At 35.3% G+C, this 13,788-nt stretch overlaps 1 pseudogene; it reads left to right on the top strand.

The window, feature by feature from the left end:
* Positions 1–13,328, top strand: part of LOC149226862 (putative CoA ligase CCL7) — a 63,767-nt pseudogene extending 50,439 nt beyond the window's left edge.
* Positions 13,329–13,788: the final 460 nt, after the last annotated feature.

Below are 13,788 nucleotides of genomic sequence, written 5' to 3'. Positions count from 1 at the left end.
TCTTGTTTTCCTTAGCAAATTATTTTTTGACCTTCTTCCCCACTTGAATCCGACTCACATTTTTGGTATCTGACCCTTTGATGTGTGAGCATTGTTGTCTTTCGTTTCTTCCTTATTGGTCTGATATGCCCAAGAAGTCGCTTTTCTAGTTGATTTCCTTGAGGATTTTGAGGGGGATCAGACTTTCACTAGGGTACATTGCGCTTTCATTGTCGTTAAATCCGGGGATTCTCATACACATCTTCTTGACTCGTTTTTGTTTCCTTTAGTGAATCTTCTTTGTCAATAAATTTTCTTGTTTTTCCTTTAATTATTTCTTACCTCGAATCTCTTCTTCTTTATATAATGTATAATGTTCTCTCTAAGCTCCTTCGACCCATTTGGGCCTCTTGTTATTCTTTTGAACTCTGTTTTTTTGCAATTCTTTCAGTGGTTTTTTATTACATGCCCTATTTCATAACATGATTGACATCCAAATGAAACATTTTCATAATCCAGTCATAACATGCTTGACATCAAGATGAAACATTTTCATAATCCAGCTTCTAAACCCATACATAGTCTTGGAATTTCCAGATTAATCTTAGTAGGAAAACCCTTGTTGAAATCCATCTCAACACGTATTCGATCATAAGTGGTTTTATAAAAATTTACAGATTATGGGTTGTGGCAATAAAACTTCCCTAATGCATTACGAATGGAAGATAATGTTTGAAGGATCAAAAGATATAGGGGAAGGTTCTGGAACCTTATCCAAAAAGGATTCAGGGAGATTGACACCATACCTTATCCAAAAAGGATTCGTTGAGATTGACACCATAACTAGATCAAAAGAGTGAGACCAGGGCTTCATGAAAAGGCTAGCACTACCCTACAAACGAGGATCCACCTTATCCTCTATATTATCAAAAACCACAATATAAAAACCCCAAGCCAAAGGGTAAATATTTACATCATCAGTCAATAGGAGTTTACATGTATCAGGGATCTACTTGTGGAGATGGGTGAATCATGGCCAAAACCCATTAAATCTACAAACCAGACCCTATTCTAAAAATAAATAAACCTTGAAAGCATCTTCTTTCAAGGAAACATTAAGGGCCGAAGCTTCTTGAACAACCATAAAAACTGATGCAAATTTCAACATGGCACTCTTTAACTACCATTCCTTCAATATATTTCTTTTTCTTATTAAAAATTAGAAAATGCAAAAACAATGTAATCACTACTCCACATCCTCACTCTCTCCCATGACTTGAAATATTTTATTCATGATCCACAAATCTCCCAAAAATTAAACTCTGTCTCCGTCTTAACATACTAATATAACTCCATAAATCGCGAAAGAATAACCCATACGATAAAGCAATTAACCCTACAACCCCATTATGTTACTACATAAGCCACGAGATGGATGAAGGCCAATAACCCAACGACCAAACAACTAAGAGAAATACCTGAAATAATAGATTTGTTGAATTTTCTTTAACACTGGTGTGTACATATCAGGTTAGGCAGCCTATGCAGAAAACCCCTTTTCAACTAGTTGCAATTAAGGAATTTCAATGGATTTTATAGTTTAATTTACTAGGATTAAAATCATAATCTCCTTCTTGTTTTTTTTTTAATTGAACTATCGACTAAATTTACATATTTTAAATACTTTCACTTTCTCTATACCAAATTTTTATATTTTAAATAATTTTACTTTCTATAAGCCAAATTCTTTATTTTAAATAATTTTTCCTTAAACGTAAAAGAAGGGCACACTACCTAAGTTTTCCATATCATATTTTACATGTGCGACGGAGTCATCTAGTTATTTAATCCATCATATAACACGATTAAAACAGGATCAGAAGAACAGTTACCCGTAATTTGTCTTTTAAGAAACTTGACTTTTGACTTTACTTATCATTTTTAATTTATTTTAAAATTGATTTGTCACTCAACAAAATCGACTTTACTCATAAATTTTAATTGATTTTAAGGTCACGTTTAACTTTCAAATAGGAAATCACTAAATAAAATTATGTTCACGTATTTTTTTTATGTTCAATTTTATATTTAAAATAGGAAAAATCACGAGGTTGTTTTTATTACACCTTCCAGGTTCACAGTAATATGATGTAGTTTCTCGTAAATGTGAGTTTTAGTCATTGTAGTTGGTGAGATGGTTTGATAGATGTAGCCACAATGAATGTGCACTAATGGTAGCATTGGAATTCATTATGTGAACTAGTCATGTTGAAGTCAATTCATTTTCGAGCAAGTCATTTGAAATGGATATGTGGGGTGCCAAGCTTTCGATGCTCAATGTGACATTATGTTATCATGATAGGTGGTGTGAACAAGACTAATTACGTGTGCAATGGAGATATAAGAAACTATGTCCTCAATGTTCTTTACGGGAATGTACAAGTATAACCACTCTCTATGCTTCTATCAATGGGAGGATTTCAGCAACTAATGGTATTAACCATGTCCTTTGTGATAAGAAAGGAAGTATTAATCTTAAAGATCTCTATATGAAGATGGAAATTGAATTGTTTGGGTTGTTGGTCCAATATGCTTGGTCCTCTCTTTGGTAGAAAAGTTTCCGTGGTCTTTTTGTTCTCCATTTTCCACCATTGTTGTTTAGTCGAGGTGTGCCATTTTTAGGATATTGTCCTCCAGTCATTTGTAAGTGTATCAAGTCCCTTTTGTTGTGTGGGAATTCTTAAGACAAGTGTCCTCACTCCAGTCCTCTAAGTTTTTATTCCTCCCTCCTTCTCTCTATGAACGTTAATTGGGGTCTCTCTATTCTCGTTAAAGGACATAAGTTATTGCATGGGTATCTGTTCCAAGTGTATGCTAGTTTGTGTATATTACATGATTAAATTGTACTCTCATTTGTCTTCCATGCATATTTTCTCTCCTTTTATTTTTGAGGAGCTTTTGTAGCACGTAATGGTCACATTGGAACTAGTTGTGGGCATCTTTGGGGTTGGGACATGAATTTTGGGTGCCTACTTTTATGTCCATTCTTGGAGGAAATCATTAGGTCGTTTCTTTGGTTGTAGACTCCTCTATTTATTTTAGTCTTTTTGATATGGATAAGAGGGACAAGCGGAAGGTAACTCAACTAGAGTGGGTTGAATGAATATGCTAGTTGTAATAGGAAATTTTTCAATTTCAATTTCATCATACCTAAACAATATCCATCTCAACCATTGAAATGGAATCTATAATGGAATGTAGGTTTTAGATGCATGTAGTGAGGATGAGCTTGCTTCTCTTTTTCATCAACTAAATGATCAATTCCCTCTCAACCAACTTCAAATAGGCCAATTCTCTCTTGGGGTTTTTGTAAGAACTAATATTGTTACTCATCTGGATTTAAATATCAAAGTACCTCCAATGGAATAAATTGATTGTGGTAAAGATGACCACCTTATCTCCATAGCTAGTGTTAATGCGCCATAAATGACTTAAGATTTTTTATGTCTTTTGGAGGAACTATGTAAACTGAATGTTAGTTTCGCAAGTCATGTAAGGAGGCTCTGGTTTTTTTGTTTGAAGATAAGCCCTACCTCTTAGTAGGTTTCGGTAGAATTAATTACCCGTTTGTTGCTTTTGTTGTATATCTGTATTTTCAGGAATGGATTTTTGATATAAAATTTCCCTATTCCAATTAAAAAAAGGAATTGGGTTTATATGTTTTTATATACATATGTGATGACGTTGATGCCATACTAAGTTGTAAATCATTTTGCTACTCTTAAGGAGAAAAATGCCAAGAAAATGAGAATTATAAGTTATGTTAATGAAAAATTTATGTACCCTTTAATAAATTTATATCTTGAAAGCATATTGTTTTAAAGAATTATTTTTCATAGAATATTACCCTAAATAATAGTATGGTATGATAATTGTTTTTGAATTTACTTATTAATCCTGAAAAATAATAAATATTATTGAAATTTTAAAGAAAGTCCACATTTTCTATAACACATTAGCGTAGCAACTTCCAAATTAAGAATAGTCATTGTACTTTCGATAGTAACTGATAATGCATTATCTTCCAGCCTAAAGATTAACACAAACTAATTATCTTTAATATTTAAAGGCTAAAATTATTTCCATTTCTTTCGCAATATTAAATTTATTGTATATAAATCATATGATAATTATATCATTTTGTTAATATACATCCCATTATAAGTGTCACTTAAAAAAACTTGAAAGTTATATCCTCTCACATGGCCACTTGAAATAATAGGTTATTATAGTTATCGGTGTAATGATGATTTCCATTATCTTTATCATCCAGGGCCTGTGTGTTTGGACGTAACAACACCTAAATATTTTATTTTTCTTAACTATTAAACGATTGCTTTCATGTTCTCCATGTTCACGATTTTCTCATAACCATGGAACAGTTCAAGACAAAATACTTTCATGTTCTCCATGTTCACGATTTTCTCATAACCATGGAACAGTTCAAGACAAAATATGTAAAAAGGTTGTATTTTTTAACAAAAATTATGTCGTTTTACCTGGTTTGGTTTTTGAAAATTTTCTGGATTTTTTCTTGGAACTATCGGGGCTTTTCATGGAACAAAGGCCCCAAGCTAAGTTGGATCTCGAATGATGTTGATATTATTTTGCTTGTTAAAACTTGGGAGCACAAAGAATCTAAGGTCCCTAACATAGATGGCTTTACACTATGGTCTACCTCGAACAAGTGATCCCTATAGAGGCATTGGGGGTATAACTTGTTACATTAAGAAAAACATCTCTCCCCATGCTAGGGTTTATAAAAACGACCCTTACAACCAATATAGTTGGATAGAGATCACACACATTTATGATAAAAAGACACACATAGCAATCTTTTATTTTCCCCCCATCAATTCTAACTTCTATAAGTGAAGGAATCTAGATAAAAATAGTCCTTACAATGGTTTAGAGATTGATATTTCTAACCTAAGGAATGAAGGTAATATCCTTTTAATGGGTGACTTTAATGCTCGAACTTCAAGCAACCAAGCTATCCTTCTAAGCAATCATTCCAACCCTAATCCTCTTTGGTTAGACAAATATCTTCCTCTGGCTAGCTGGTACAAAAGGATCTTTGAAGACCGCGGGGAGAATTTGTTTGGGTCAGAGCTAGTCAAGCTTTGTAGTGCTCAGGATCTCATAATTTGCAATAGTCTAAAGAAGTGGCCCAATTCTAGCCAGATGACCTGCATCCACGGGCTTGGTAGTAATGTGGTAGATTATGTTATCCTTGATCTCTCTTTATACAACGAAATAATAAATTCTGACATCTTAAATGACCACGAGGCTGACTCTGACCATAGGCCTTTACTTGTAACTCTCAACTTTGTCATGAATAGAGATCCCATAGAAAATAATACTTATAGCCAAAAGAACTTAATATTTGATAGAAATAAAAAACATCTCTTTCTAAATGAATTAAAAATTAATTTGATTCATTTATCTAGTATAAACAACATAGAAGAACTCTATCATAATTTTACTACAAACCTCTCATATTCTATTAACAAGTTCTCAATTGAAGTTTCAAGTAATAAAAGAAATAGCAAAACCAATCCATGGTATGACAAAGATTGTAAAAGTGCGAGGAGAGCAATCAAGGAAGCTATTGATGAATCCCTAAAAATTGACAAGATAAAAATATACAAAGCCCTAACTAAAAGGAAAAAAAGGCAGTATGTTCGTAAAAGAAAAGAGAATATCTTACACCTCTCTAAGGTAGCTCCTAAGAAATTCTGGAGGCAGATTCTAACTAGGAAAACTAAATATAATATTAAAATTGCTTTACACAACTGGAATTCCTATCTTAAAAAGCTTTATGAATATCCAAATGTCATGGATAACTTTGAAACCCTGCTCACTACAAAAGAAGTTTTCTCATTAGAAGACATTGATTTTGGGATTAATCGTTTCGCTAATGGGAAAGCTAAGGACATTGAAGGTTACCAGGTGGAAATCCTAAAAATTGGAGGTCCTGTCCTCATCCCCCACATCCACAAGCTTTTCAATCAAGCAGTCAAGCAAGGGTTCCCTAAAAATTGGACTGAAAGCCTCATTATCCCTATTTTTAAAAGTGGGGATACAAATAACCCCTCTAATTATCAGACAATTATGATCAGCCCTCTCCTAGCCAAGTTATATGGTATTATTTTGGAAAAGAAGTTGAGCATATGGCTTGAAAGTGAAGGTAAGCGAGATAAAGGCCAAGCAGGTTTTAGAAGGCAACACTCAACAACGGACCACCTCATTACGCTTAGGATCATTGTGGAGGAATGCCGCAATGATAAATCCAATCTTTTCTGTTGCTTTGAGGACTTTAGAAAGGCTTTCGATACGGTTCCTAGAAACAACCTATGAAATAGATTAGAAGAGCTAAAGGTTCCTTTTGAGTTGAGGTCTGCCACTATAAGGTTATACGAGAATGTAATTTTCAAGTTAAAGAGCAAGGAGGGGTGGTCGAAAGATATTAAGTGTAATATCGGAGTTAAACAAGGTTGCCCCCTCTCCCCTGCCTTATTTGTCATTTACATCGACAAGATAAAAGGTTGTTTAGAGGAAGCAGGATGTGCTAGCACGATCTTAGCTGGGATAGTCATCATCCTTCTTCTCTACGCTAAAGATATCGTTCTTCTTGCAAAGTGCCCATCTGATCTTGATGAGAAACTTAGTCTTCTTAAGGATTTCTGCTCTACCATGGGTATGATTGTTAATACTGACAAAACAAAAGTTATAATTATCAAATCCAAGAAGGACACTTATGCTAATTTTATGTATGACAATAGTAACTTGGAGGAAGTGTCTTCCTACAAGTACCTAGGAATTGATATTCATCACAAGCTCAACTGGAACTACTATAGCATTGAGAAAAGGATTAATGGGGGGTGGAAAGCTTATTTTGGTCTTGAAAATAATTGTAAAACGACAAATCTCGTAATGTGGGATAGAAAGAAGTTACTCTTTGAAACTTTAGTCACTCCGGTTATCTTATATGGATGTGAGGTTTGGGGTTGTAGCATCTCTAGGGAATCCTAGAGAAATATTGAGCAAATACAGAAGCGTTTTATAACATATAACCTCAAAATGAAAAGCAACACACCCTATCCTATTCTCCTTATAGAAGTGGGTCTTTACTCTATTGAGAGCCTACCTATGACTAGGCTTCTATCGTACAAGCACAAACTCAATAACATAGGAGACCATAGACTTCCTAAACTAGCTTTAAATTCCAGCCAAAACCACCTAAGGCTCAAGCGAGGCTGGTATAAAGACACCAGGGCCTGGTTAAACCATTGGGAGATCGACGAGAATATTGCATTGCAAAACATTAATAACATTAAAACTATTGTTACTTCTAAGTTCAAGGAAAAAATGTGGTGTGAGAAAGATTTAGCAACTAAAAGAAAATTAAGATATTATAAGGAGGTCATCAACCCCACCCTAGAAGATCAAAAGTATCTCTTTGTTTTAACTAGCTCAAAGAAGAAAATTAATATAGCCAAGATTAGAACAAACTCTCATGAGCTCCATAGTGAAATGGGTCATTGGACAATTCCTAAAACACCATGGATGGAAAGGTTCTGCCATCTCTGTGAGAATACGAACATCGAGGATGAAAATCACTTCCTCTTAGAGTGCCCCGCGTACAACCACATTAGATCTCACTTTCAAAATCTCTCTTGCAATACTAACCTTCCTAGCCTTTTATGATGTCAAAATTATAGTGAGCTAGGAGGGCTTCTCTCCAAGCTTTTTGAGCATAGGAATAAAATATTAAATTAAACTAAATAATTCGTTTTCTTAGCTCCGATAGACCAAAGTTTGGTCTCGGTGAACCTTAACCATCATCATCATAAACTTAAATTACCAAAAAAAAGAACAATCACTCTTTATAATCCAACTCTTTTTATTTATAGAAAAAAAAAATGTTATTTTATTGTAATTTTAATATATATATATATATATATATATATATATATAAATTAAGTGGATAGATGTTTAATGTTGATATATTCTGGTCTTTTAGAGTTTAAATTGTATAATTTAAATAAACTAGCGAATTAAGCAACGACATAGACATTCTTATGCTAATTTAAAAATATATAATTGATTTTTTATAATCATGCGAAAATTGAAATAGCAGTATTTTACTTCTTAAAGGATTTTCAGAATATATTGTGTTCACTCATGTGAATTGAGTCCCAAATGCTTCTAGAACTTCACAAATCTATCCCTTCAGACTTGAAAATAAAACACACCTCCCACAAAAAGCACAGCAAAAATTGAAATGTTATTACCGCCTCTCGTGGCATGTAATTGTTGGTCTGAGACGAATCTGACTATGGTTTTACTTTCCACCATGGCAAAGCACGTGAACAGAACGCATTTTATATTTGTGGCCCCCTAACGGGATGTACATGTAATCAATAAAAGAAACTATCTCTGTTTCTATAAAAACTTGATGATTTCGCTTAATAAAATAACATTTCATTCATCGAGTTCAATGGGCATGTAACAGAGGTTCAGATCGCAGAGAGAACAGTGGCCCTTCCTTTTCAACGAGCATGGGCGCAACTGTTGAACGGGGTACCTGCCCAGAAGCCAATCCACCAAATCACCAAAGCAGTACCTGCAGTATTGAACAGTTCCCTCTTCTTCCCCAAATCTTATTGGTTTTAGGTATAACCTTTATTCTTCGCACTGTTCCAATGTTTTTGAGTCTATATTTGTATAAATTGCAGTTTTTTTGCAGTGTAGATATGTCTCTGTTGCCTCCAACGGAGCCCATAGGGTCCTTCCCTTAGGAGCAAATAGGCCAGCCCAATGTACCACCACGGCGGTGCTGCTCAGTTCCATCTTCCCTGAATCTTAATGTTTCAAGGTATAGGTAGCCTTTGTTCTTGCTATTGAAATGATTCCGAATTTATATTTCCATATGTTGGAGCTTTTTGCATTTTTATATCCCAGGACTGCCACGCCGGTTGCCGAGCAGCTGCCTTGCGCCCCTTTAACAATTTTCTACGCAGGGAAAGTGCACGTTTACAATGTCTCCCCACATACGGTAAGCCATGCCATTGTTACCCTAAGATATTTTTTTTTCCGAAGGTGGTAAAACCTATCAACTCAGGTGTCAAACCAACAGTGAGGACAGCCATCTCTGGCTGCTATCCGCGAATGCTGGGTTTGACTCATCACTGTTAAATAGGAAAACCACGCCACCTGACATAACCCTGCTGGTGGTCCGTAATCGGGAGCAGGCTCTCACTCTGCCAGATGCCTCTGGGTCTTGGGCCGTTAACCTGTGTCCTTACGTCCGAGGAAGACGAGCTCTTAGCCAACCAGAAGCAGTTTTACGGCATACTCCAGGCCGATGTTACCCTAAGATATTGATAGGAGAATATTAAGTATTAGGCAGTAAGTTAATCTTTTTTCTTCATTAAATATGAAAATCGAGTTAATCTTTTTCTTTACTAAATATGAAAATTAAGTATCATTCTTTTACTTTGTTCTCAATAAAAATAAAGTAACAGCTAATGAACCAGATTTTCATGCAGTTATTTTCTGTCATCATCATTATTGAATGATAATAAAGTAATATCTAATGAACTCATGTAAATGCAGTGTGTTCTTGTTGTCTGTCATCATCGTTGAATAAAAATAAAGTAATATATAATGAACTAGATGTATAAACAATGATGAATGAGAATAAAGTATATTTCATGAATGTAAAAATAATATATTAACTTAGTGTATGGTGTTTAATATTTACATATATATATATCTGTGTGAGTTTTGATTATAACAACCTAAATATCATGTTTTGAAATAATTTATAATTTACCCATTTCTAGCCAAGATCAGAGCTGAGATATTCTGGTGTTGTTGGGAGCAGGCAAATGAGATAATGACGGTGGCGACCAGAATTAGTGGATCCTCGAACAGTGGGACCCCACCGTGACGTGGACATGACCCAGGTCAGTCCCTCCGCATCACCTGTAGTCGTCCCTAACCACACCCAATCTGCTCAGATAGTAATACCTCGTAGGTAGACTTGTGACTGATTAGCCATTATTGCTAATCTAATTTGTTTACGAATACCTAATGCTTAAAAATAAATAGAAGCCGCGTAATGTCCAATTACAATGGGTGTTGCAGTGCCCCTTCAAGTCAAACGAGAGTTTTCTCTTCTGAGGTTTCTAGAGAAGAGGAACGACGGAATACAACGAAAGAGTACTTATGCTAGATATGATTGAATGTAATATAGTTTTATGTCATCATGTTGCAAACTTGTCTAGCTTCTCGGAACAGTTTGCTCCCTCTTTAGTCCAGTCTACAAATATAATTGAAGATGAACTACTTTTCTTAGAACGTTTTCATTTTCTTACCGGCCTGTGTGTTACTCAACAAATCATCATTACAATATAGATTTTTTTTTCAAATAATAGCGAGTAAAGTGGGTTTTACTTTTGTTAACTATTTTAGGACTTATTATGACTTTGGATTCTTAAATTAAGGACGTGCAAACTTTTTGTGAGGTGTAAAATTCTGCGAAAAAATTAATGATTAGAGTGATTTTTTTTGTAAGATTAGATTTTCATTTGGAAATAACACATGTAGTTTAAGTTCAAAATTTTATAATTGCTTATTTTATAGGTTATGATGTTTTTCAAAATGAAAAAAAACCAGAAAATAAATTAAACGTCAAGATAATATATAGGACAATGGCAGTGTCATTATAGAAATTTTTCTTGAAACATTTGACTCACTTGTTCACTAATAAGTTGGGGAGATCGAATAGGATTTAGTGGCTCAGCTCTAGTTGATTGTCATCGTTGAAGGAGAAAAGTCAAAGTTTGTTAATTTCGTAGTAGGAATTGAGACTTTCTTCTTAAGCCTATTCACTTTGTCCATTAGTTTAATCATGTAAATTATCATTTTCTCTTGATAGTCTAGCTTATCTGTAGGTTCTTTTTCCATTAAAGTTTTGATATGCAAATAGAGGTTGATAGTTTGCATGTAGGAGGAGAAACAATTTCATGGCAGTAATTCAGACTTTCTTGTTAAGCTTGTCTACTTTATGATTTCTTGCTGACTTTCTACACTATCTGTCAACACCATTCCCATGAGAGTTTTGATATGACAATATAGGATGATAGTTTGCATGTAGGAGGATAAACATGCCTTCGAAGAGTTTGTTATATTAGGTATCTAGTCTTTGGTTTCTTGTTTGACTTGCCTATGAGGAATTCAAATCTTCTAGCTTGTTTAACTTAGTATTCAACTTTAAAAATCTTTCTTTCGGTCCCTTCATGGATGATATCCCTAGTGACAACAAAGTGAGCCACAACTTGAGCACAAGTTTGGTGGATAGAAGAGCGATATGTATCAGTGGTTGTTGCAGGGCTCGAAAGACTATTCCTACATCCATGTTGACAAGAGGAGAGAGGCATTCTAGCCATGTCGCAAAATGCACAAAAAGAGAGTAAACTAAAGGGGATAACCGATAGAGAGTATTTGTAGTTAGGGAAGAGGATTAGAGGAGAAGCAGGGGAAAAACTAGAAGTGCACCAAGATCTTTAGTGGCAAAAAGGTCAGGGGGAGAGTGAGAGAGAAACCAATCTTTAGCAAGCTAGATGGAGAAAAGAGGAAAATGAAAAGACTTTCAAGAAATAGGGTCAAAGGGGGGAGTGTAAAAAGAGGCCACCCATAATTAACAACCCAAGGTAGGGGAGAAAAATATAGAAAGCTACTATCTAAAGACACATACAAAAGACCAAATACAACAAGTTCACTAGCAAAAAGATGATGTTGAACATGTGATTCCTTGGCCAAGTACATAGCAAAACAAACCTCCACCTTGTAATAGTTAATTTCCAGCTCTCAACCACAACTAAGCTTACATACAACAATAGCTCCATCATGAAACAGACACTCGCCTTTCCTCTCTTTAAATTAGTGCCCTCCATAAATGGAAACTCTAAAAAAAACCCTTGACAAATCATCATTGATTGTTTATGATATTATAAATACTAGAAAAAGCTTTTATCACCCTAGATATGACCTTCTCCCACCACCTCATTCTCATATAATTAAGTATTCTCATGTGTTAATACTTAATTAGCTACCAAACAGATTCCATGATTCTCACAAAGATGTTTATGCAAAGAAAATTTAGAATGGATTATCTTTCACTTGAAAATATAATTCCTACTTTTCTCAGTTGTGATTTTTTCTATGTAAAAGAGTTTGTTCCTAAAAGTTGTTTAGATCTAATTGATTTCTAGATTGGTGTGTGGTTGAGATATTCTCTCAATCAACTAATTATGTTTTTCCTATCTTCAAACAACACTACATATGTTTATATATAACATTATTTAATTAATTAATCATTTCATTAGTCTTTTAAATTGGTATGAGAGCCCGTTTAGCCGTAAGCCTCTAGCAGAGGGAAATAAAAGAGTATATTTGTATTCTTTTAGTTTTTGTGTGTCCATTAGATTATTAAAGTTCGTTTGAAGATGATTAGAGAGGAATCAAGTCGAGTTGGTGTCTGAGCCCAGGTAGATTTTCGACCACCCACGGGCGTCTGCATGTAGAACTCCTTGTTCTCGCTGAGTAATTGGCTGGTGGAAGATGAGGGGTATCAATCCTGGTACCTCTTGCAAATTATGTGCATGGTGCAGATTTTCTTGAATATGGAAGAAACGTGGATCATTCCACCCAGGATCATCTTCTTTCAAGAATCTCATATGCAATTCTTGTGACAACGAGGTCGAGGGCCTGTCCTGTAACCGCGATTGAATCAGTGCATGAAGATAGAGAGAGAGTCGTGGTGCATATGAGTGAGGACACATATCCATGGATATCAAACCGATTACCTGTACCGAAGAATGATCGCCTACTGCTTTCCACGCTTACCAGTGGATCGTGACACCTGGAAAAGAAAATAAGTGAATCTATTCTGCGTTTGGAGCCATAATATCTGAGGTTTCTCAGGGTTCTGCTGATCCAGCTGAGCCAAGCGGTGGTTATTGGAGTGTTGGAGAGATGATCTTTGTGGTTGTTCGATTTTATTGAATTGAGAATTGATGAAGCGTTGTTTGAGATCAGATCACATCAGAATTTATTTTTTTGAGTGACCTAGTATTCAAATTTCATTCCATTGACTATATGTATAGAGGTAGGCAGACCATATTAATTAATCCGTACGAATATTTTTGCAGATAAAGCAAAGGGCATTGATGAAATCGGTGTCCCGATTAGAGGAGAGAAATGGAAAGAGATCCTGAGGAACTCTAGATCCTCGGCATAGTTGGGATCGTTGGTGAGGCCTTCCAGATACTTCGAAGGAGATAAGAAATTCCTCCATCATTAGAACCCTCGAACTCAACAACGCTGATCTCTTCTATGCGAACTTCTTCTCCTCGCTCAGCCTCGTTGTTAAACACCCCCCTCCCCCGGGAAGACAGATAATGGGGAATGAGGAATCGTACATCTACGAGGAAATAAAGGGGGAACTGGTGCTATGGCCGGAGAGGTAGCCCTGCTTGAGGAGGTACCGTGGGCGGGACCACGTGATCATCTGCGAAGACCCCAATGCCCTATACAAGGTTATAAACAACTTCAAGAATAACGTGCTCCTTATTTCCGATTTCGGGAGATTAAAGTCTCAACAGACTTTTCTAGACGTGGTTTTACCATACTCGTATCAGATCAATTCCTTCAATGGAGATGTCGTTGTTGGCCATA

The sequence above is a fragment of the Pinus tabuliformis genome, chromosome J (genome assembly GCF_031772625.1).
Source record: "Pinus tabuliformis cultivar Carrire ecotype Pingquan chromosome J, CPIR1, whole genome shotgun sequence".
NCBI lineage: Eukaryota > Viridiplantae > Streptophyta > Pinopsida > Pinales > Pinaceae > Pinus > Pinus tabuliformis.
Note: the sequence above shows the minus strand (reverse complement) of the source record. Positions and strands in the feature narration are given on the sequence as shown.